Below are 23250 nucleotides of genomic sequence, written 5' to 3' on the forward strand. Positions count from 1 at the left end.
GTCTCTAGGAAAACAGATCTTGCTTTCAAAATCTTTGTGTTGATATTTCCCGGGGACTGCAAGATACGCCCCAGCGTACCTTACATTTCAGAATGTTCCGCTCATGTCTTTTTGGCCAACTCATCTAGGAGATAGTGTTTAGCGTCTTTTCCACCCAGTTGTGAACATTTCAGAATGTTCCGCTCATGTTTTTTTGGTTTTCCTTTCGGCTCTATCTTTTTATTTTTTTATTTTCCTTTCCTTTTTTTCGCTTTTATTTTCTTTTCTTCTTTAGTTTTTTCATTTTCTTCATGCTTGCCATTTTTTCCAAATCCACAAACTTTGTGTCAAATTCATGATTTTTTAAAATTGATGGACATTTTTCAAATTCGCAAACTATTTCTAATGCACACAAAAATTTCACCTTCATGAATTTTTGTATCCAAATTCGTGAACTTTTTGAAATTTGTGAACATTTCGAAATTTATGAACTTCTAATACGCAATATAAATTCGTGGTTTGCTTTTCAAATTGATGAACTTTTTTGATATTCATGAATATTTTTTGCAAATTCATGGACATTTTCTAATGCGCATTTTTTTAAAAATTCGTGAAATTATTCCTGATTTTTTTCACATTCATGAACTTGGTTAAAATTTTGCAATGTCAATGGTCAAACGTCAGTGGTCAAGGTCAAACAGACGATCGAGCGAGTTGCTGGTCCAGTAATTGATCAAGCGGCCCAACAGACCGGGTGCGTGAGCGCCATCTCAGCAAGTGCCGTTTAAGGCGCCGTTTAGGAGCTCTCACTCTCGTCTTAAGACCGCGGTAGTTGGCACTCACACAGGGCCCTAACGGGCCTCTACCTAGATATCTCTCGCAGCCGTTTTCTCTGTTTGAAGTTTAGCTCTCAGAGCCGCTTTTCGCTAGCTCTCCCAGCGTTCACAAGCTTGCTCCGTCGGTAGCACATCGTATTAGTTTAGGCAAAAATAATCCATTTTTAATAGATTAAAAATCTCATGTTGAGCCTTTAAAAAATCATGAAATTTCAAAAAGATAAATATAAAAATATCATATATTTAAAATATTCATGAGATTAAGAAATGTTCAGAATTTAACATATATTAATGGATTTGTAAATGTGTGCCTGCATTTTAGAAAATGACAATTTGAAAAATTGTTGGCAAATTAGAAATATTATTTGTTAATTCTTTAAAAAAACTAAATGTTCACAAATTCTAAAACGTTCGTGGATTTGAAAAAATGCTCAAAGATTTGTAAAACGTCTATGGATTATAAAATGAAATTATGAATTTGAAAAATGATCACAATTTTAAAAATTATGCGCGAATTTAAAAGTGGTTGGGAATTTGAAAAAATATTTGACGAATTAAAAAAACAAAAAGAAAAAAAATGGAAAAGGAAGAACTTCTGAAAACTTCTTGGAACAACCTAAAACCGGTGCAAAGAGAAGTCCTACATGGGCCGACCCATCTGAACAGACTGAAAGCTTTGACTCGTGGGTGCTATTTGACACGTTAAGCGCCAAATAGAAAATACAGGCATATGCCAGTCACCAGCAAACAAAACATTTTGCTTCAAGAGTAATTATGTTTCTTTCTCTTTGTTTCAGAACCAACCCATTCATGACACTAGCCCTGGGCATGAGAAGTCCAACCAGACGATAAGACCCGAGCTTGGCTAAAAAAGGGTGTGACCAAGTTGTGCTTGCCTCTCAGGCTGGGCTCGAAGGTTGTTTTTCCGGCCTAAAAGACAGTTCGCCCATTCTCGGACTTCTATTTTTATGGTTTTGGACCGGGCTTTCATACTTAAGTATTGAAAAACAGCGTGCGGGCCATACTTTCGTTGTTCAGCATATTATCATCGAGTCGAGCTTGGGCTTCTATTTTTTGGGGGATTTTAGGTCGGTTTTCACGCTTAAGGACTAAAGGCCATTATTTGGGGTGGGCTTTCATGCTTAAGTACCAAAAATCAACGTTTGAACGGCTTTCATGCTTAAGTACTAAAACTTAGCGTCCGTACTTCAGGCTTGAGAAAAAAATCGGGTTTCGGACCAAGCTCGGGCTTGAGACAAAGCTCTTTTCGGGCTTCAGGCCAGGCTCGAGCCTCTTTGAGAATGAGCTTTTGTAAACCAGACCCGACCCGATACATGTGCATGTTTGCTTGAAACTATTTATAGTTGGGTGGGAGAAATTAAAGAAAGAGCAGTGACCTTCATATTAGTTAAAGGGACGGCAAGACACAACATGCTTGAGTCGTGTGGCTGGACAAATAATCTGAAGCACATGGCAGCAAATCTCGCCATACAACAAAAAAACCCTAATGCCACCTCTTCAAAGAGACGGCAGGAATCTACGCCGGAGCTCCGTCATCTACTTCCACAAGGACGAACTCGAATAGGATCAAAGCCTGAAAGACAAACTCAAAGAAGAAGCGCTGCCATCAACCCAAGCATAGCACCTGCGAGTACTAAAAAAATTCTAACCAAAACTACTAACTAGGGCAGAGGCACCGGGATTCCCCTCCCCTCCACCGGCTGTCGGAGCGGCAGGCGAAGGGAGGAAAATCCACGGGCTCACTGACGAAACCTGGAGGGAAGAGTTTGCCCTAGCCGTCGAGGGATAGGGAAGGATACACTAGTTCTAGGTTTCTTCTTTGTTTACATTGTTCCTTTTAAGTCTACCATTGCTTTCTTATCTCGACTATGACAACGACAACAATGTGTTGCAAAATGATTGCCATCCTTCTGTTGGAAATATGTCCTAGATGCAATAATAAAATGGTTATTATTGTATTTCCTTGTTCATGATAATTGTCTATTCTTCATGCTATAATTGTATTAACTGGAAACCGTAATACATGTGTGAATACATATACCATAACATGTCCCTAGTGAGCCTCTAGTTGACTAGCTTGTTGATCAATAGATGGTTATGGTTTCCTGACCATGGACACTAGATGTCATTGATAACGGGATCACATCATTAGGAGAATGAAGTGATGGACAAGACCCAATCCTAAGCATAGCACAAGATCGTGTAGTTTCTTTGCTAGAGCTTTTCTAATGTCAAGTATCATTTCCTTAGACCATGAGATTGTGAAACTCCCGGATACTGTAGGAGTACTTTGGGTGTATCAAACGTCACAACATAACTGGGTGACTATAAAGGTGCACTACAGGTATCTCCGAAAGTGTCTGTTGGGTTGGCACGAATCGAGACTGGGATTTGTCACTCCGTGTGACGGAGAGGTATCTCTGGGCCCACTCGGTAATGCATCATCATAATGAGCTCCATGTGACTAAGCAGTTAGTCACAGGATCATGCGTTACGGAACGAGTAAAGTGACTTGCCGGTAACGAGATTGAACGAGGTATTGGGATACCAACGATCGAATCTCGGGCAAGTAACATACCGATTGACAAAGGGAATTGAATACGGGATTGATTGAATCCCCGACATCGTGGTTCATCCGATGAGATCATCGTGGAACATGTGGGAGCCAACATGGGTATCCAGATCCCTCTGTTGGTTATTGGCCGGAGAGTTGTCTCGGTTATGTCTGCATGGTTCCCGAACCCGTAGGGTCTACACACTTAAGGCTCGATGACGCTAGGGTTATTAGGAAGACTTGTATGTGATTACCGAATGTTGTTCGGAGTCCCGGATGATGTCCCGGACGTCAGGAGGAGTTCCGGAATGGTTCGGAGGTAAAGATTTATATATGGAAAGTTGTTGTTCGGGTTCCAGGAAAAGTTCGATTTTTTCCGGTATTGTACCGGGAAGCTTCCGAAAGGTTCCAGAGGATTCCGGAGGGGTCCGGAGGTCCGGAAAATGTTCCACCATGTCCAATACAGCAGCATGGGCTGTAGGGGGGCTCCCTAGCCTTAATGTGAAGGAAATATGCCCTAGAGGCAATAATGAAGTTATTATTTATTTCCTTATATCATGATAAAAGTTTATTATTCATGCTAGAATTGTATTAACCGGAAACATAATACATGTGTGAATACATAGACAAACAAAGTGTCACTAGTATGCCTCTACTTGACTAGCTCGTTAATCAAAGATGGTTATGTTTCCTAACCATGGACAAAGAGTTGTTATTTGATTAACGGGATCACATCATTAGGTGAATGATCTGATTGACATGACCCATTCCATTAGCTTAGCACCCGATCGTTTAGTATGTTGCTATTACTTTATTCATGACTTATACATGTTCCTATGACTATGAGATTATGCAACTCCCGTTTGCCGGAGGAACACTTTGTGTGCTACCAAACGTCACAACGTAACTGGGTGATTATAAAGGTGCTCTACAGGTGTCTCCAAAGGTACATGTTGGGTTGGCGTATTTCGAGATTAGGATTTGTCACTCCGATTGTCGGAGAGGTATCTCTGGGCCCTCTAGGTAATGCACATCACATAAGCCTTGCAAGCATTGCAACTAATGAGTTAGTTGCAAGATGATGTATTACGGAACGAGTAAAGAGACTTGCCGGTAACGAGATTGAACTAGGTATTGGATACCGACGATAGAATCTCGGGCAAGTAACATACCGATGACAAAGGGAAGAACGTATGTTGTTATGCGGTCTGACCGATAAAGATCTTCGTAGAATATGTAGGAGCCAATATGGGCATCCAGGTCCCGCTATTGGTTATTGACCGGAGACATGTCTCGGTCATGTCTACATTGTTCTCGAACCGTAGGTTTTCGACAAGTTCAAGGTGTTGACTACGATGAGAGTTTCTCACTCGTATCTACGCTTAAGTCTGTCCGAATCATGTTAGCGATTGCCGCATTTTATGAAATCTGGCAAATGGATAAACAAAACTGCATTCCTTAATAGATTTATTAAAGAAAAGTTGTATATGATACAACCAGAAGGTTTTGTCAATCCTAAAGGTGCTAACAAAATATGCAATCTCCAGCGATCCATCTATGGACTGGTGCAAGCATCTCGGAGTTGGAATATACGCTTTGATAAGTTGATCAAAGCATATAGTTTTATACAGACTTGCGATGAAGCCTGTATTTACAAGAAAGTGAGTGGGAGCACTACAACATTTCTGATAAGTATATGTGAATGACATATTGTTGATCGGAAATAATGTAGAATTATTCTGCAAAGCATAAAGGAGTGTTCGAAAGGAATTTTCCAAAGAAAGACCTCAGTGAAGTTGCTGACATATTGAACATCAAGATCTATAGAGATAGATCAAGACGCTTGATAAGTTTTTTTCAATGAGTACATACCTTGACAAGATTTTGAAGTAGTTCAAAATAGAACAGTCAAAGAAAGAGTTCTTGTCTGTGTTACAAGGTGTGAAATTGAGTAAGACTCAAAACCCGACCACGACAGAAGATAGAAAGAGAATGAAAGTCATTCCCTATGCCTCAGCCATAGGTTCTATAAAGTATGCCATGCTATGTACCAGATCTATTGTATACCCTACACTGATTTTGGCAAGGTAGTACAATAGTGATCTAGGAGTAGATCACTGGACATCGGTCAAAATTATCCTTAGTGGAATAAGGATATGTTTCTCGATTATGGAGGTGACAAAAAGGTTCGTCGTAAAGGGTTACGTCGATGCAAGTTTTGACACTAATCCAGAGGACTCTAAGTCTCAATCTGGATACATATTGAAAGTGGGAGCAATTAGCTAGAGTAGCTCTGTGCAGAGCATTGTTGACATAGAAATTTGCAAAATACATACGGATCTGAATGTGGCAGACCCGTTGACTAAAATTCTCTCACAAGCAAAACATGATCACACCTTAGTACTCTTTGGGTGTTAATCACATAGCGATGTGAACTAGATTACTGAATCTAGTAAACCCTTTGAGTGTTGGTCACATGGCGATGTGAACTATGGGTGTTAATCACATGATGATGTGAACTATCGATGTTAATCACATGGTGATGTGATCTAGATTATTGACTCTAGTGCAAGTGGGAGACTGAAGGAAATATGCCCTAGAGGCAATAATGAAGTTATTATTTATTTCCTTATATCATGATAAAAGTTTATTATTCATGCTAGAATTGTATTAACCGGAAACATAATACATGTGTGAATACATAGACAAACAAAGTGTCACTAGTATGCCTCTACTTGACTAGCTCGTTAATCAAAGATGGTTATGTTTCCTAACCATAGACAAAGAGTTGTTATTTGATTAACGGGATCACATCATTAGGTGAATGATCTGATTGACATGACCCATTCCATTAGCTTAGCACCCAATCATTTAGTATGTTGCTATTGCTTTCTTCATGACTTATACATGTTCCTATGACTAAGAGATTATGCAACTCCCGTTTGCCGGAGGAACACTTTGTGTGCTACCAAACGTCACAACGTAACTGGGTGATTATAAAGGTGCTCTACAGGTGTCTCCAAAGATACATGTTGGGTTGGCGTATTTCGAGATTAGGATTTGTCACTCCGATTGTCAGAGAGGTATCTCTGGGCCCTCTCGGTAATGCACATCACATAAGCCTTGCAAGCATTGCAACTAATGAGTTAGTTGCGAGATGATGTATTACACAACGAGTAAAGAGACTTGCCGGTAACGATATTGAACAAGGTATTGGATACCGACGATCGAATCTCGGGCAAGTAACATACCGATGACAAAGGGAACAACGTATGTTGTTATGCGGCCTGACCGATAAAGATCTTCGTAAAATATGTAGGAGCCAATATGGGCATCCAGGTCCCGCTATTGGTTATTGACCGGAGACATGTCTCGGTCATGTCTACATTGTTCTCGAACCGTAGGTTCCGCACGCTTAAGGTTTCGATGACAGTTATATTATGAGTTTATGAGTTTTGATGTACCGAAGGAGTTCGGAGTCCCAGATGGGATCGGGGACATGACGAGGAGTCTCGAAATGGTCGAGACGTAAAAAACGATATATTGGACGACTATATTCGGACATCGGAAAGGTTCCGAATGATTCGGGTATTTTTCGGAGTATCAGGGAGTTACGGGAATACGGGGAGAAGTATTGGGCCTTATTGGGCCATACGGGAAAGAGAGAGGGGGTGCCTAGCGCAGGCCGCGCGCCTCCCCAAGGCCTAGTCCGAATTGGACTAAGGGGAGGGGCTGCGCCCCCTCCTTCCTTTCCTTCTCCCTTCCCCTTCCTTGAAAGGACTCCTAGTTGGACTAGGAAAGGGGGAATCCTACTCCCGGTGGGAGTAGGACACCCCTAGGGCGCGCCATAGAGAGTCCGGCCCTCCCCTCCTCCACTCCTTTATATACGGGGGCAGGGGGCACCCCATAGACACACAAGTTGATCTTCGTGATCGTTCCTTAGCCGTGTGCGGTGCCCCCCTCCACCATATTCCACCTCGGTCATATTATAGCGGTGCTTAGGCGAAGCCCTGCGACGGTAGAACATCAAGATCGTCACCACGCCGTCGTGCTTACGGAACTCCTCCCCGACGCTTTGCTGGATCGGAGCCCGGAGATCTTCATCGAGCTGAACGTGTGCCAAGAACTCGGAGGTGCCGGAGTAACGGTGCTTGGATCGGTCGGATCGTGAAGACGTATGACTACATCAACCGCGTTGTCACAACGCTTCCGCTGTCGATCTACAAGGGTATGTAGATCACACTCTCCCCTCTCGTTGCTATGCATCACCATGATCTTGCGTGTGCATAGGAAATTTTTTAAATTACTACGTTCCCCAATAGTGGTATCAGAGCCTAGGTTTTATATGTTGATGTTATATGCACGAGTAGAACATAAGTGAGTTGTGGGCGATATAAGTCATACTGCTTACCAGCATGTCATACTTAGGTTCGGCGGTATTGTTGGACGAAGCGGCCCGGACCGACATTACGCGTACGCTTACGCGAGACCGGTTCTCCCGACGTGCTTTGCACAAAGGTGGCTAGCGGGTGACAGTTTCTCCAACTTTAGTTGAACCGAGTGTGGCTACGCCCGGTCCTTGCGAAGGTTCAAACAACACCAACTTGACAAACTATCGTTGTGGTTTTGATGCGTAGGTAAGATTGGTTCTTGCTTAAGCCCGTAGCAGCCACGTAAAACTTGCAACAACAAAGTAGAGGACGTCTAACTTGTTTTTGCAGGGCATGTTGTGATGTGATATGGTCAAAACGTGATGAGATATAAGTTGTTGTATGAGATGATCATGTTTTGTTAAAGTTATCGGCATCTGGCAAAAGCCTTATGGTTGTCTCTTTATTGCATAAGATGCAAGAGCCAAATAATTGCTTTACTTTATTGCTATGCGATAGAAATGGTTGCAAGAGCAATAGTTGGCGAGACGACCGTGTGACGACACATTGATATAGATCAAGATGATGGAGATCATGGTGTCATGCCGGTGACGATAGAGATCATGACAGTACATTGGAGATGGAGATCAAAGGCGCAAGATGATGATGGCCATATCATGTCACACATTTTGATTGCATATGATGTTTATCTTTTATACATCTTATTTTGCTTAGTCTGACGGTAGCATTTTAAGATGATCTCTCACTAATTATCAAGAAGTGTTCTCCCTGAGTATGCACCGTTGCGAAAGTTCTTCGTGCTGAGACACCACATGATGATCGGGTGAGATAGGCTCTACGTTCAAATACAACGGGTGCAAAACAGTTGCACACGCGGAATAGTCAGGTTATACTTGACGAGCCAAGCATATACAGATATGGCCTCGGAACACGGAGACCGAAAGGTCGAGCGTGAATCTTATAGTAGACATGATCAACGTAGTGATGTTCACCAATGAAACTACTCCATCTCACGTGATGATCGGACATGGTTTAGTCGATTTGGATCACGTGATCACTTAAAGGATTAGAGGGATGTCTATCTAAGTGGGAGTTCTTAAGTAATATGATTAAATTGAACTTAAATTTATCATGAACTTAGTCCTGGTAGTATTTTGCAAATCATGTTGTAGATCAATAGCTCGTGTTGTTGCTTCCCTGTGTTTATTTTGATATGTTCCTAGAGAAAATTGTGTTGAAAGATGTTAGTAGCAAAGATGCGGATTGGATCCGTGATCTGAGGTTTATCCTCATTGCTGCACAGAAGAATTATGTCCTTGATGCACCGCTAGGTGATGGGCCTATTGCAGGAGCAGATGCAGACGTTATGAACGTTTGGCTAGCTCAATATGATGACTACTTGATAGTTTAGTGCACCATGCTTAACAACTTAGAATCGGGACTTCAAAGAAGTTTTGAACGTCATGGACCATATGAGATGTTCCAGGAGTTGAAGTTAATATTTCAAGCAAATACCCGAGTTGAGAGATATGAAGTCTCCAACAAGTTATATAGCTAAAAGATGGAGGAGAATCGCTCAACTAGTGAGCATGTGCCCAGATTGTCTGAGTACTACAATCGCTTGAATCAAGTGGGAGTTAATCTTCCAGATAAGATAGTGATTGACAGAATTCTCTAGTCACCATCACCAAGTTAGTAGAACTTCGTGATGAACTATGATATGCAAGGGATAACGGAAACGATTCCCAAGCTCTTCGTAATGCGGAAATTGATGAAGGTAGAAATCAAGAAAAACATCAAGTGTTGATGGTAGACAAGACCACTAGTTTCAAGAAAAGGGCAGAGGGAAGAAGGGGAACTTCAAAAAGAACAGCAAGCAAGTTGCTGCTCAAGTGAAGAAGCCCAAGTCTGGTCCTAAGCCTGAGACTAAGTGCTTGTACTGCAAAGGGACTGGTCACTGGAAGCGGAACTACCCCAAGTGATTGGCGGATAAGAAGGATGGCAAAGTGAACATAAGTATATTTGATATACATGTTATTGATGTGTACTTTACTAGTGTTTATAGCAACCCCTCAGTATTTGATACTAGTTCAGTTGCTAAGATTAGTAACTCGAAACGGGAGTTGCAGAATAAACAGAGACTAGTTAAGGGTGAAGTGACGATGTGTGTTGGAAGTGGTTCCAAGATTGATATGATCATCATCGCACACTCCCTATACTTTCGGGATTAGTGTTGAACCTGAATAAGTGTTATTTGGTGTTTGCGTTAAACATGAATATGATTTGATAATGTTTATTGTAATACGGTTATTCATTTAAGTAAGAGAATAAATTGTTGTTCTGTTTACATGAATAAAACCTTATATGGTTACACACCCAATGAAAATAGTTCGTTGGATCTCGATCATAGTGATACACATAATCATAATATTGAAACCAAAAGATGCAAAGTTAATAATGATAGTGCAACTTATTTGTAGCACTGCCGTTTAGGTCATATTGGTGTAAAGCGCATGAAGAAACTCCATGCTGATGGGATTTTGGAATCACTTGATTATGAATCACTTGATGCTTGCGAACCATGCCTCATGGGAAAGATGACTAAGACTCTGTTCTCCGGAGCGAGCAACTGACCTATTGGAAATAATACATACTGATGTATGCGGTCTGATGAGTGTTAAGGCTCACGGCAAGTATCGTTATTTTCTGAACTTCACAGATGATTTGAGCAGATATGGGTTTATCTACTTGATGAAACATAAGTCTGAAACATTTGAAAAGTTCAAAGAATTTTAGAGTGAAGTGGAAAATCATCGTGACAAGAAAATAAAAGTTTCTACGATATGATCGCAGAGGTAAAATATTTGAGTTACGAGTTTGGCCTTCAATTAAAACAATGTGAAATAGTTTCACTACTCACGCTACTTGGAACACCATAGTGTAATGGTGTGTCCGAACGTCATAACCGTACTTTATTAGATATAGTGCGATCTATGATGTCTCTTACCGATCTACCACTATTGTTTTGGGGTTATGCATTAGAGACAACTGCATTCACGTTAAATAGGGCACCATCTAAATCCGTTGAGACGACACCGTGTGAACTATGGTTTGGCAAGAAACCTAAGCTGTCATTTCTTAAAGTTTGGAGTTGCGATGCTTATGTGAAAAAGTTTCATCTCGATAAGCTCAAACTCAAATCGGAGAAATATGTCTTCATAGGATACCCAAAGGAGACAGTTGGGTACACCTTCTATCACAGATCCGAAGGCAAGACATTCGTTGCTAAGATTGGATCCTTTCTAGAGAAGGAGTTTCTCTCGAAAGAAGTGAGTGGGAGGAAAGTAGAACTTGATGAGGTAACTGTACCTGCTCCCTTATTGGAAAGTAGTTCATCACAGAAATCTATTCCTGTGACTACTACACCAATTAGTGAGGAAGCTAATGATGATGATCATGTAACTTCAGATCAAGTTACTACCGAATCTCGTAGGTAAACCAGAGTGAGATCTGCACCAGAGTGGTACGGTAATCCTGTTCTGGAGGTCATGCTACTTAACCATGACGAACCTACGAACTATGAAGAAGCGATGGTGAGCCCAGATTCCGCAAAATGGCTTGAGGCCATGAAATCTGAGATGGGATCTATGTATGAGAATAAAGTATGGACTTTGGTTGACTTGCCCGATGATCGACAAGCAATTGAGAATAAATGGATCTTCAAGAGGAAGATGGACGCTGATAGTAGTGTTACTATCTACAAAGCTAGAATTGTCGCAAAAGGTTTTCGACAAGTTCAAGGTGTTGACTACGATGAGAGTTTCTCACTCGTATCTACGCTTAAGTCTGTCCGAATCATGTTAGCGATTGCCGCATTTTATGAAATCTGGCAAATGGATAAACAAAACTACATTCCTTAATAGATTTATTAAAGAAAAGTTGTATATGATACAACCAGAAGGTTTTGTCAATCCTAAAGGTGCTAACAAAATATGCAATCTCCAGCGATCCATCTATGGACTGGTGCAAGCATCTCGGAGTTGGAATATACGCTTTGATAAGTTGATCAAAGCATATAGTTTTATACAGACTTGCGATGAAGCCTGTATTTACAAGAAAGTGAGTGGGAGCACTACAACATTTCTGATAAGTATATGTGAATGACATATTGTTGATCGGAAATAATGTAGAATTATTCTGCAAAGCATAAAGGAGTGTTTGAAAGGAATTTTCCAAAGAAAGACCTCGGTGAAGTTGCTGACATATTGAACATCAAGATCTATAGAGATAGATCAAGACGCTTGATAAGTTTTTTTCAATGAGTACATACCTTGACAAGATTTTGAAGTAGTTCAAAATAGAACAGACAAAGAAAGAGTTCTTGTCTGTGTTACAAGGTGTGAAATTGAGTAAGACTCAAAACCCGACCACGACAGAAGATAGAAAGAGAATGAAAGTCATTCCCTATGCCTCAGCCATAGGTTCTATAAAGTATGCCATGCTATGTACCAGATCTATTGTATACCCTACACTGATTTTGACAAGGTAGTACAATAGTGATCTAGGAGTAGATCACTGGACAGCGGTCAAAATTATCCTTAGTGGAATAAGGATATGTTTCTCGATTATGGAGGTGACAAAAAGGTTCGTCGTAAAGGGTTACGTCGATGCAAGTTTTGACACTAATCCAGATGACTCTAAGTCTCAATCTGGATACATATTGAAAGTGGGAGCAATTAGCTAGAGTAGCTCTGTGCAGAGAATTGTTGACATAGAAATTTGCAAAATACATACGGATCTGAATGTGGCAGACCCGGTGACTAAAATTCTCTCACAAGCAAAACATGATCACACCTTAGTACTCTTTGGGTGTTAATCACATAGCGATGTGAACTAGATTACTGAATCTAGTAAACCCTTTGGGTGTTGGTCACATGGCGATGTGAACTATGGGTGTTAATCACATGATGATGTGAACTATCGATGTTAATCACATGGTGATGTGATCTAGATTATTGACTCTAGTGCAAGTGGGAGACTGAAGGAAATATGCCCTAGAGGCAATAATGAAGTTATTATTTATTTCCTTATATCATGATAAAAGTTTATTATTCATGCTAGAATTGTATTAACCGGAAACATAATACATGTGTGAATACATAGACAAACAAAGTGTCACTAGTATGCCTCTACTTGACTAGCTCGTTAATCAAAGATGGTTATGTTTCCTAACCATGGACAAAGAGTTGTTATTTGATTAATGGGATCACATCATTAGGTGAATGATCTGATTGACATGACCCATTCCATTATCTTAGCACCCGATCATTTAGTATGTTGCTATTGCTTTCTTCATGACTTATACATGTTCCTATGACTATGAGATTATGCAACTCCCGTTTGCCGGAGGAACACTTTGTGTGCTACCAAACGTCACAACGTAACTGGGTGATTATAAAGGTGCTCTACAGGTGTCTCCAAAGGTACATGTTGGGTTGGCGTATTTCGAGATTAGGATTTGTCACTCTGATTATCGGAGAGGTATCTCTGGGCCCTCTCAGTAATGCACATCACATAAGCCTTGCAAGCATTGCAACTAATGAGTTAGTTGCGAGATGATGTATTACGGAACGAGTAAAGAGACTTGCCGGTAACGAGATTGAACTAGGTATTGGATACCCACGATCGAATCTCGGGCAAGTAACATACCGATGACAAAGGGAACAACATATGTTGTTATGCGGTCTGACCGATAAAGATCTTCGTAGAATATGTAGGAGCCAATATGGGCATCCAGGTCCCGCTATTGGTTATTGACCGGAGACATGTCTCGGTCATGTCTACATTGTTCTCGAACCGTAGGGTCCGCATGCTTAAGGTTTCGATGACAGTTATATTATGAGTTTATGAGTTTTGATGTACCGAAGGAGTTCGGAGTCCCGGATGGGATCGGGGACATGACGTGGAGTCTCGAAATAGTTGAGACGTAAAAATCGATATATTGGACGACTATATTCGGACATCGGAAATGTTCCGAGTGATTCGGGTATTTTTCGGAGTACCGGGGAGTTACGGGAATACGGGGAGAAGTATTGGGCCTTATTGGGCCATACGGGAAAGAGAGAGGGGCTGCCTAGGGCAGGCCGCGCGCCTCCCCAAGGCCTAGTCCGAATTGGACTAAGGGGAGGGGCTGCGCCCCCTCCATCCTTTCCTTCTCCCTTCCCCTTCCTTGAAAGGACTCCTAGTTGGACTAGGAAAGGGGGAATCCTACTCCCGGTGGGAGTAGGACTCCCCTAGGGCGCGCCATAGAGAGGCCGGCCCTCCCCTCCTCCACTCCTTTATATACTGGGGCAGGGGGCACCCCATAGACACACAAGTTGATCTTCGTGATCGTTCCTTAGCCGTGTGCGGTGCCCCCCTCCACCATATTCCACCTCGGTCATATTGTAGCGGTGCTTAGGCGAAGCCCTGTGACGGTAGAACATCAAGATCATCACCACGCCATCGTGCTGACGGAACTCCTCCCCGACGCTTTGCTGGATCGGAGCCCGGGGATCGTCATCGAGCTAAACGTGTGACAAGAACTCGGAGGTGCCGGAGTAACGGTGCTTGGATCGGTCGGATCGTGAAGACGTACGACTACATCAACCGCGTTGTCACAACGCTTCTGCTGTCGATCTACAAGGGTACGTAGATCACACTCTCCCCTCTCGTTGCTATGCATCACCATGATCTTGCGTGTGTGTAGGAAATTTTTGAAATTACTACGTTCCCCAACATAATGGGCCAGGGGCACTAGCCCCCCAAGGCCCATGCGCATGGGAGAGGGGAAACCCTAAGGGGGAGGGCCTCCACTTGACTTGGGGGGCACTCCTCCCCCCTTGGCCGCCGCCCCCAATGCTAGATGGCATCTAGGGGGGCCGGCCCCTCTTTCCCCACCTATAAATAGTGGAGGGGTGGGAGGGCGGCCACACCCTTGCACCTAGCGTAGCCCCTCCCCTCCAATACCTCTCCTCCTCCGCGTGAGCTTGACGAAGCCCTGCCAGAGAACTGCCACTCCATCACCACCACGTCGTCGTGCTGCTATTGGACTCTCCTCCTCAACCTCCCCCTCCTCCTTGCTGGATCAAGGCGCGGGAGATGTCTCCGTGCTGTATGTGTGTTGAACGCGGAGGCGCTGTCCGTTCGGCGCTAGATCGGATCTTCTGCGATTTGAATCGCCGCGAGTACGACTCCATTAACCGTGTTCTTGTAATGCTTCCTCTTAGCGATCTTCAAGGGTATGAAGATGCACTCCCTCTCTCTCGTTGCTAGTATCTCCTAGATTGATCTTGGTGACACATAGGAAAATTTTGAATTATTGCTACGTTCCCCGACAGTGGTATCAGAGCTAGGTCTATGCGTAGATTCTATGCACGAGTAGAACACAAAGTAGATGTGGGCGATGATTTGTTCAATTTGCTTGCCGTTACTAGTCTTATCTTGATTCGGTGGCATTGTGGGATGAAGCAGCCCGGACCGACCTTACACGTACACTTACATGAGACTGGTTCCACCGACTGACATGCACTTGATGCATAAGGTGGCTAGCGGGTGTCTGTCTCTCCCACTTTAGTCGAATCAGATTCGATGAAGAGGGTCCTTATGAAGGGTAAATAGCAATTGGCATATCATTGTTGTGGCTTTTGCGTAGGTAAGAAACGTTCTTGCTAGAAATCCATAGCAGCCACGTAAAACATGCAACAACAATTAGAGGACGTCTAACTTGTTTTTGCAGGGTATGCTATGTGATGTGATATGGCCAAAAGGATGTGATGAATGATATATGTGATGTATGAGATTGATCATGTTCTTGTAATAGGAATCACGACTTGCATGTCGATGAGTATGACAACCTGCAGGAGCCATAGGAGTTGTCTTAATTTATTTATGACATGCGTGTCAATGAAAACGCCATGTAATTACTTTACTTTATTGATAACCATTAGCCATAGTAGTAGATGTAATAGTTGGCGAGGCAACTTCATGAAGACACGATGATGGAGATCATGATGATGGAGATCATGGTGTCATGCCAGTGACGATGGTGTTCATGTCGCGCCTCGAAGATGGAGATCAAAGGCGCAAGATGATATTGGCCATATCATGTCACTTTATGATTTGCATGTGATGTTTGTCATGTTTACATCTTATTTGCTTAGAACGACGGTAGCATAAATAAGATGATCCCTCGCAATAATTTCAAGAAAGTGTTCCCCCTAACTGTGCACCGTTGCTAAGGTCCGTTGTTCCGAAGCACCATGTGATGACCGGGTGTGATAGGTTCTAACGTTCACATACAACGGGTGTAAGCCAGATTTACACACGCAATACACTTAGGTTAACTTGACGAGCCTAGCATAAACAGACATGGCCTCGGAACACGGAAGACCGAAAGGTCGAACATGAGTCATATAGTGGATATGATCAACATGAAGATGTTCACCGATGATGACTAGTCCGTCTCATGTGATGATCGGACACGACCTAGTTGACTCGGATCATGTATCACTTAGATGACTAGAGGGATGTCTATCTAAGTGGGAGTTCATTGAATAATTTGATTAGATGAACTTAATTATCATGAACATAGTCAAAAGGTCTTTGCAAATTATGTCGTAGCTCATGCTTGGTTCTACTGTTTTAGATATGTTCCTAGAGAAAATTTAGTTGAGAGTTGACAGTAGCAATTATGCGGACTGGGTCCGTGAACTGAGGATTGTCCTCATTACTGCATAGAAGGGTTATGTCCTTAATGCACCACTCAGTGTGTTGAACCTCGAGCATCGTCTGTAGATGTTGGGAAACATCTGACATACACGTTTTGATGACTACGTGATAGTTCAGTACGTAATACTAACGGTTTAGAATTGTGGCACCAAAGACGTTTTTGAAACATCGCAGAACATATGAGATGTTCCAAAGACTGAAATTGGAATTTCAGACTAGTGCCCACGTCAAGAGGTATGAGACCTCTAACAAGTTTCTTAAGCCTGCACACTAAGGGAGAAATACTCAATCATTGAGCATGTGCTCAGATTGTCTGAGTACTGCAATCGCTTGAATCAAGTGGGAGTTAATCTTCTAGATGAGATAGTGATGGTTCTCCATAGTTACTGCCACCAATCTATTAGAGCTTCGTGATGAACTATAACATATCAGGGATAGACATGATGATCCTTGAGCAACTCGCGATGTTTGACACCGCGAAAGTAGAAATCAAGTAGGAGCATCAATTGTTGATGGTTAAACCACTAGTTTCGAGAAGGGCAAGGGAAAGAAGGGATACTTCATGAGACGGCAAATCAATTGCTACTCTAGTGAAGAAACCCAAGGTTGAACCAAACCCGAGACTAAGTGCTTCTATAATGAGGGGAACGGTCACTGAAGCAGAACTACCCTAGATACTTGGTAGATGAGAAGGCTGGCAAGGTCGACAGAAGTATTTTGGATATACGTCATATTATTGTGTGCTTTACTAGTACTCCTAGTAGCACCAGGGTAATAAATACCGGTTCGGTTGCTAAGCGTTAGTAACTCGAAATAAAAGGCTATGGAGACTAGCTAAAGGTGAGATGATGATATGTGTTGGAAGTGTTTCCAAGGTTGATGTGATCAAACATCGCACGCTCCCTCTACCATCGGGATTGGTGTTAAACCTAAATAATTGTTATTTGGTGTCTGCGTTGAGCATAGACATGATTGGATTATGTTTATCGCAATATGGTTATTCATTTAAGGAGAATAATGGTTGCTCTGTTTATTTAAATAATACCTTCTATGGTCTTGCACCTAAAATGAATGGTTTATTGAATCTCGATCGTAGTGATACACATGTTCATGCCAAAAGATATAAGATAGTAATGATAGTACCACATACTTGTGGCATTGCAATTTGAGTCATATTGGTATAAAACGCATGAAGAAGCTCCATGTTGATGGATCTTTGGACTCACTCGTTTTTGAAAAGATTGAGACATGCGAACCATGTCTATTGGTATATATGCATGAAGAAACTCCATATAGATGGATCGTTTGGACTCACTTGATTTTGAATCACTTGAGACATGCAAATCATACCACATGGGCAAGATGACTGAAAGACCTCATTTTCAGTAAGATGGAACAAGAAAGCAACTTGTTGGAAGTAATACATTTTGATGTGTGCAGTCCAATGAGTGCTAAGGCACGCAGTGGATATCGTTATGTTCTTACTTCACAGATGATTTGAGTAGATGCTATGTATATTTACTTGATGAAACACAAGTCTGAATTATTGAAAGGTTCAAGTAATTTCAGAGTGAAGTTGAAGATCATCGTGACAAGAGGATAAAATGTCTATGATATGATCATAGAGATGAATATCTGAGTTACGAGTTTGGCACACAATTAAGACATTGTGGAAATTGTTTCACGACTAATACCGCCTGGAACACCATAGTGTGATGGTGTGTCCGAACATCATAGCTGCACCCTATTGGATGTGGTGCATACCATAATGTCTCTTATCGAATTACCACTATCGTCTATGGGTTAGGCATTAGAGACAACCGCATTCACTTTATATAGGGCACCACGTAATTCCGTTGAGATGACACCGTATGAACTATGGTTTAGAGAAACCTAAGCTGTCATTTCGTAAAAGTTTGGGGCTGCAACGCTTATGTGAAAAAGTTTCAGGCTGATAAGCTTGAACCCAAAGCGGATAAATGCATCTTCATAGAATACCCAAAAACAGTTGGGTATACCTCCTATTTCAGATCCGGAAGCAAAAGTGATTGTTTCTAGAAACGGGTCCTTTCTCGAGGAAAAGTCTCTCTCGAAAGAATTGAGTGGGAGGATGGTGGAGACTTGATGAGGTTACTGAACCGTCACTTCAACTAGTGTGTCGCAGGGCACAGGAAGTTGTTCCTGTGGCACCTACACCAATTGAATTGGGAGCTTATGATAGTGATCATGAAACTTCGGATCAAGTCACTACCAAACCTCGTAGGTCGACAAGGATGCGTACTACTTCAGAGTGGTACGTAACCCTGTCTTGGAAGTCATGTTGCTAGACAACAATGAACCTACGAGCTATGGAGAAGCGATGGTGGGCCCGGATTCTGACGAATGGCTTGAGGCCATAAAATCCGAGAGAGGATCCATGTGAAAACAAAGTATAGACTTTGGAAGAACTACTTGATGGTCGTAAGGCTATTGGGTACAGATGGATTTTAAAAGGAAGACGGACAATGATGGTAAGTATCACCATTAAGAAAGCTCAACTTGTCGTTAAGATGTTTTCCGACAAGTTCAAGGAGTTGACTACGGTGAGACTTTCTCACTCGTAGCGATACTAAGAGTCTGTTGGAATTGTATTAGCAGTTACGGCATTATTTATGAAATCTTGCAGATAGGATGTCAAAACATTGTTTCCTCGACAATTTTCTTGAGGAAAGGTTGTATGTGATACAACCAGAAGGTTTTGTCAATCCTGAAAGATGCTAACAAGTATGCAAAGCTCCAGCAATCCTTCTAAGGACTGGAGTAAGCATCTCGGAATTGGAATGTACACTTTGATGAGATGATCAAAGATTTTGGGTTTATAGAAAGTTTATGAGAAACTTGTATTTCCAAAGAAGTGAGTGGGAGCACTATAGAATTTTTGATGAGTATATGTTGTTAACATATTGTTGATCAGAAATGATGTAGAATTTCTGGAAAGCATACAGGGTTATTTGAAAAGTGTTTTTCAATGGAAAACCTGGACAAAGCTACTTGAACATTGAGCATCAAGATCTATAAGGATAGATCAAAAATGCTTAATAGTACTTTCAAATGAATACGTACCGTGACAAGATTTTGAAGGAGTTCAAAATAGATCAGCAAAGAAGGAGTTCTTGGCTGTGTTACAAGGTGTGGGTATTGAGTAAGACTCAAGACCTGACCACGACAGAAGAGAGAGAAAGGACGAAGGTCATCCCCTATGCTTTAGACGTAGGCTCTATAGTATGCTATGATGTGTACCGCACCTGAAGTGTGCCTTGCCATGAGTCAGTCAAGGGGTACAAGAGTGATCCAGGAATGGATCACATGACAGCGGTCGAACTTATCCTTAGTAACTAGTGGACTAATGAATTTTCTCGATTATGGAGGTGGTAAAAGAGTCTGTCGTAAAGGGTTACATCGATGCAAACTTTGACACTAATCCAGATGACTCTGAGTAGTAAACCGGATTCGTATAATAGAGCAGTTATTTGGAATAGATCCAAGTAGCGCATGGTAGCTGCATCTACAAGATGACATAGAGATTTGTAAAGCACACACGGATCTGAAAGGTTCAGACCCGTTGACTAATAACCTCTCTCACAAGCGAGATATGATCAAACCCCATGGGTGTTGGATTCATTACAATCACATAGTGATGTGAAAGCACAAGTGCTCCCTGGGTGGTTTTGGTAATTAATGTCAACATATCTCTTGTTGGACTAACACTTTTACCTAGTATGTTTCAGATAAGTTCAGCAATGGAGTGGCATGGACTAGAGGATGTGGAACCCCTTCAAGATGCTAAGGACAAAGGATTGGCTCAAGCTTCAAGATCAAGACTCTACATTTTCTATTTTAGTGATCCAAGATCACATTGAGTCTATAGGAAAAGCCAATACTATCAAGAGGGGATGAGGTGTTGCTTAATGGCTTGCTTGCTCAAAGTGCTTAGTGATATGCTCCAAAACCCTCAACTACCTTCCCACATCCACATATGACCTAAACCAAAAGTCAAACTCGGCCCCACCGATTCTATCTATCCGGCGCCATCGAGTTTCAGATGTCATAGCCACTGCCACAAACCCTAGCAAATTGGTTTCACCGATAGGGCTCTCGGTCTCACCGAGATGGGATTGTAATCTCTCTGTGTATGTCCATTACCAAAATCGGTCTCACCGAGTTTGAGAAATCGGTACTACCGAGATTACAATGCAAACCCTCTGGTTAGCTTATTACCAAAATCGGTCCCACCGAGTTTGTGTAATCGGTCCCACCGAGTTTTCCTGACCAACTCTCTGGTTAGCTTATTACCAAAATCGGTCCCACCGAGTTTGTGTAATCGGTTACACCGAGATTACGTTATGCCCTAACCCTAACCATATCGGTCCTACCGAATTGCATCTCAGTCCCACCGAAAATCCTAACGGTCACTAGGTTTGCTGAATCGGTCCGACCGAGTTTAATCATTCGGTCCCACCGAGTTTGGCAAATTGTGTGTAACGGTTAGATTTTGTGTGGAGACTATATATACCCTTCCACCCACTCATCATTCATGGAGAGAGCCATCAGAACATACCTACACTTCCAATACACATTTTCTGAGAGAGAACCACCTACACTTGTGTTGAGGTCAAGATATTCCATTCCAACCATATGAATCTCGATCTCTAGCCTTTCCCAAGTTGCTTTCCACTCAAATCTTCTTTCCACCAAATCCAAATCCTGTGAGAGAGAGTTGAGTGTTGGGGAGACTATCATTTGAAGCACAAGAGCAAGGAGTTCATCATCAACACACCATTTGTTACTTCTTGGAGAGTGGTGTCTCCTAGATTGGCTAGGTGTCACTTGGAAGCCTCCAACAAGATTGTGGAGTTGAACCAAGGAGTTTGTAAGGGCAAGGAGATCGCCTACTTCGTGAAGATCTACCGCTAGTGAGGCAAGTCCTTCGTGGGCGACGGCTGTGATGGAATAGACAAGGTTGCTTCTTCGTGGACCCTTCGTGGGTGGAGCCCTCCGTGGACTCGCGCAACCGTTACCCTCCGTGGGTTGAAGTCTCCATCAACGTGGATGTACGATAGCACCACCTATCGGAACCACGACAAAAACATCCGTGTCTACAATTGCGTTTGAATTCTCCAAACCCTTCTGTTTACATTCTTGCAAGTTGCATGCTTTACTTTCCGTTGCTCATATACTCATTGCATGCTTGCTTGATATGTATTGTGTTTGTTAAACTTGTGCTTAAACTCCACTTAAACTTAAGAATATTAAAAACTGCAATTTTTGGCACTTAGTGTCTAATCACCCCCCCTCTAGACACCACTTCTCGATCCTTTCAATTGGTATCAGAGCATTGGTCTCCATAGCCTTGGTTTAAACACCATTGGAGGAAGATGGATGCGTCTACTTTGGGGAGTCTTAGACATAGAGTGCCTATTCTTGATGGAGAGTATTTTCATGAGTGGAAAAATGAAATGCTTGAGATTTTCAATGAATATCATTTGAACAAGTACATTACTAGCCCTTGTGCACCTCATGTTGATCCTTTGCACCCTACCCTAGATGAAGATATTGACATGATTCGCAATCTTAGAACTGTTGAGCTCATCATTAGAGGCTTGCCTAGAAACTTGATTAGATGTTTGCCTACTCTCAAGTGTGCCTACACCATATGGAGATTTCTTGAGGAATGATTTCCAGATTATTCCTTGAAAAATTTAGACGAAATTCTCCATAAGTCTATTGCCTTGAGTAAGATGAACTCTAGTGATCCTAGCTTTGGTGATTGTCTATTTGAGCTTACCAATCTCATGTGTGCTAAAGAAAATGTTGGAATCATTAGCGATATCATATCTGAAGCTATTAGAATTCATAAAGGTAACCATTGTGATGATCATTTATCTAATGAATTACCCTCTCTAGGAATTGATCAATCACAAGATGATGTTGAACATGGAAACTATGATGAAGATGATGATAGTGACTATGATCTTGATGATGCAATGAGGCATTTTGGTCTTATGGCAAATCTTCGCGGCTACATGGCTGGAGGAAAGGAATGGGTCCTTGATAGTGGATGTACTGATCATATGACCGGAGATAAAGATATGTTCCATGAGCTTGCTGAAAACGACGGCCCACGAAAATATGTCACTTTTGGTGATAATTCAAAGGGTAAGGTGGTTGGCCTTAGTAAGGTGGCCATCTCACATGATAGCTCCATACAAAATGGCATGCTCGTTGAATCCCTTGGATACAATTTACTTTCAGTTTCTAGACTTGCGGATTTCGGTTTCAATGTCTTATTCACTGAAGTAGATTGCCAAGTGTTTCATAGAGACAATCATAAAATGGTCTTTACCGGTATACATAGAGGAGATCTTTACATTGTTGATTTCACTAAAAAGGCTCAACCTAGAACTTGCTTAATTACCAAATCTTCTAAAGGCTGGTTGTGGCATAGAAGACTAGGTCATGTTGGTATGCGAAATGTTGATAAGCTTATTAAAGGTGATCATATCCTTGGAATAAAAGATGTCATATTTGACAAGGATAGACTTTGTAGTGCTTGTCAAGCAGGGAAACAAGTTGGAGGAAGTCACCGCACGAAGAACATCATGACCACATGAAGACCACTCGAGCTACTTCACATGGATCTCTTTGGTCCAAATGCCTACAA

The sequence above is a fragment of the Triticum dicoccoides genome, chromosome 2A (genome assembly GCF_002162155.2).
Source record: "Triticum dicoccoides isolate Atlit2015 ecotype Zavitan chromosome 2A, WEW_v2.0, whole genome shotgun sequence".
Taxonomy (NCBI): Eukaryota; Viridiplantae; Streptophyta; class Magnoliopsida; order Poales; family Poaceae; genus Triticum; species Triticum dicoccoides.